Genomic DNA, 3,306 nt, shown 5'->3' with positions numbered 1-3,306 from the left:
TTATCTGACATGGTACAGGGGTCTTCTTTCTTTAAACCCATAACCATGTGTGTGAGTGTCACGGATTCCCCCGGTAGGTCTACGTCACCGGCCTCTAGGCTGAACTGTCTCATTAAGCACACCTGATTCCAATTCCCCTGATTAGTAATTGTATATATGTGCCCTCTGTTCACCATTGTCTTGTTGGTTATTTTTCCATGGCCGTGTGAGTACCTGTGCTTTGTTGTTTTGGCTTCCGTGCTACGTGTACTCGTTATTACAGATCTCGTCCCGTGTATTTATTAGAGGTGTAACCTCGCTCTTTTGTTTTGGTTACATCCCTGTGTTTACATTTCTTTAATTTCACCTTTATTTAAACAGGTAGGCTAGTTGAGAACAAGTTCTCATTTGCAACTGTGACCTGGCCAAGATAAAGCAAAGCAGTTCAACACATACAGCAACACAGAGTTACACAGGGAATAAACAAACATACAATCAATAATACAGTAGAAAACTCTATATACAGCATGTGCAAATGAGGTAGGATAAGAGAGGTAAGGCAATAAATAGTCCATGGTGGCGAAGTAATTACAATATAGCAATTAAACACTGGAATGGTAGAATGTGCAGAAGATGAATGTGCAAGTAGAGATACTGGGGTGCAAAGGAGCAAGATAAATAAATAAACAAATAGTATGGGGATGAGGTAGATTGGATGGGCTATTTACAGATGAGCTATGTACAGGTGCAGTGATCTGTGAGCTCCTCTGACAGCTGGTGCTTAAAGCTAGTGATGGAGGTAAGAGTCTCCATCTTTAGTGATTTTTGTAGTTCGTTCCAGTCATTGGCAGCAGAGAACTGGAAGGAGAGACGGCCAAAGGAAGAATTGGCTTTGGGGGTGACCATTGAGATTTACCTGCTGGAGCACGTGCTACGGGTGGGTGCTGCTATGGTGACCAGTGAGCTGAGATAAGGCGGGGCTTTACCTAGCAAAGACTTATAGATGACCTGGAGCCAGTGGGTTTGACGACAAATATGAAGCGAGGGCCAGCCAACGAGAGCATACAGGTTGCAGTGGTGGGTAGTATATGGGGCTTTGGTGACAAAACGGATGGCACTGTGATAGACTGCATCCAATTTGCTGAGTATAGTGTTGGAGGCTATTTTGTGAATCACATCGCCGAAGTCAAGGATCGGTAGGATAGTCAGTTTTACGAGGGTATGTTTGGCAGCATGAGTGAAGGAGACTTTATTGCGAAATAGGAAGCCGATTCTAGATTTAATTTTGGATTGGAGATGTTTAATGTGAGTCTGGAAGGAGAGTTTACAGTCTAACCAGACACCTAGGTATTTGTAGTTGTCCACATATTCTAAGTCAGAACCGTCCAGAGTAGTGATGCTGGACGGGCGGGCAGGTGCAGGCATCGATCAGTTGAAGAGCATGCATTTAGTTTTACTTGCATTTAAGAGCAGTTGGAGGCAACGGAAGGAGAGTTGTACGGCATTGAAGCACATCTGGAGGTTAGTTAACTTCTTATGGGAAGGTGGGATGGTAGCGTCCCACCTGGCCAACATCCGGTGAAATTGCAGAGCGCGAAATTCAAACTACAGAATTATAAATATTTAACTTTCATAAAATCACAATTGTAATACATCAAAATAAAGCTTAACTTCTTGTTAATCCAGCCGCTGTGTCAGATTTCAAAAAGGCTTTACGGTGAAAGCAAACCATGTGATTATCTGAGGACAGCGCCCCGCATACAAAAGCCAGAAAAAAATATTTCAACCAGTCAGAAATAGCGATATAATAAATGCCTTAGCGTTGATGATCTTCTTCTGTTGGCACTCCAAATGGTCCTTTTGTTTGATAATGTCCTTCTTTATATCCATAAAAACTCAGTTTAGCGGGCGCGCTGCAGTCAATAATCCACCCAGTTTCCCTACATCAAAATGCATACAAAATGAATCCCAAACGTTACTAATAAACTTTTCCAAACAAGTCAAACAACGTTTTTAATCAAACCTTAGGTACCCTAATACGTAAATAAACTATGAAATTTAAGACAGAATCGTTATTGTCTGTACCGGAGAAAAATACCAAAGAACGCGTTCTCTTCCACGGGCTTGGAAACACTACAGCCAAAATGGGAGCCACCTATAAAAACTACAATTTCTGGCTCATTTTTCCAAAAACCAGCATGAAACTCTTTCTAGAGACTGTTGACATCTAGTGGAAGCCCTAGGAACTATAAACTGGGAGGATTTTGCCTTATAATAAAAGTGACAGCCATTGAAAACAGTGGTAGGCTGATTTCTTTGGGAGGGGGGGGGTTGTCCTCAGGGTTTCGCCTGCCATATCAGTTCTGTTATACTCAAAGACATAATTTTAACAGTTTTAGAAACTTTTGAGTGTTTTCTACCCAAACATGATATGCATATCCTAGCTTCTGGGCCTGAGTAACAGGCAGTTTACTTTGGGCACGCTTTTCATCCGGATGTGAAAATACTGCCAGTGTCATTACGCTGCTAGTGCAGCGCGTCGGGATGGCATACTGCCACGGATTCCCCCGGTACTGCTGCTCATTCTGTGCACCAGTTCCGGGGGTCTACGTCACCGGCCTCTAACTGTTTCATTACGCACACCTGATTCACCATTGTCTTGTCGGTTATTGTTCCCATGTCCGTTGGTCTTGAGTACATGTGCTTTGTTTCGGCTTTCGTGCTGCGTGGATTGTGTACTCATTATTACGGGTCCTGTGTATTGCTGTGCACTTGTTATTACGGGTCTCATTCCGTGTATTGTTATTACGGGTCTCGTTCCGTGTATTTATTAGAGGTGTAACCTCGCTCTTTTGTTTGGGTTACATCCCTGTGTTTTTGCATACATGTTTGTTTTGGGCTTCGTCCCCATGCCTTTCATGGCATGTTGTATTTTTGGGTGGAGTATTAAAACCCCCTATTACGAATTACTACGCCTGTCTCCAATCGTTTATACAACATGACAGAGGTGTGTACTTTTGATTCAAAGTAGATTTGTTTAAGATGACCAAAAACACTGTCACCCTAATTTAGCCCACTGCAGTAAAATGTTAAAATATCAGGAGAGATAAATCATGCAATTTCTTTTATAGAAACCCCCCATTGAGCTTTTTGTTACTTTAATAATTTTTGTTCAAATTCAAGCATTCACTTCTTAAAATGGTAAATGCATTTTTTTTAAATGCAGTAAACAAACTGAAGATGTCCAAGGTTGTCTTTGCAGGGGGCCAAAATAAATACAATTATTCTGTGAAAAAAAAAAAAATTGTCTAGGTGAATGGGATGTGT

This window comes from Salvelinus sp. IW2-2015, linkage group LG36, assembly GCF_002910315.2.
Source record: "Salvelinus sp. IW2-2015 linkage group LG36, ASM291031v2, whole genome shotgun sequence".
In the NCBI taxonomy this organism is placed as follows: Eukaryota; Metazoa; Chordata; class Actinopteri; order Salmoniformes; family Salmonidae; genus Salvelinus; species Salvelinus sp. IW2-2015.
The sequence above is the reverse complement of the archived record's forward strand: the minus strand, read 5'-3'. Positions refer to the sequence as shown.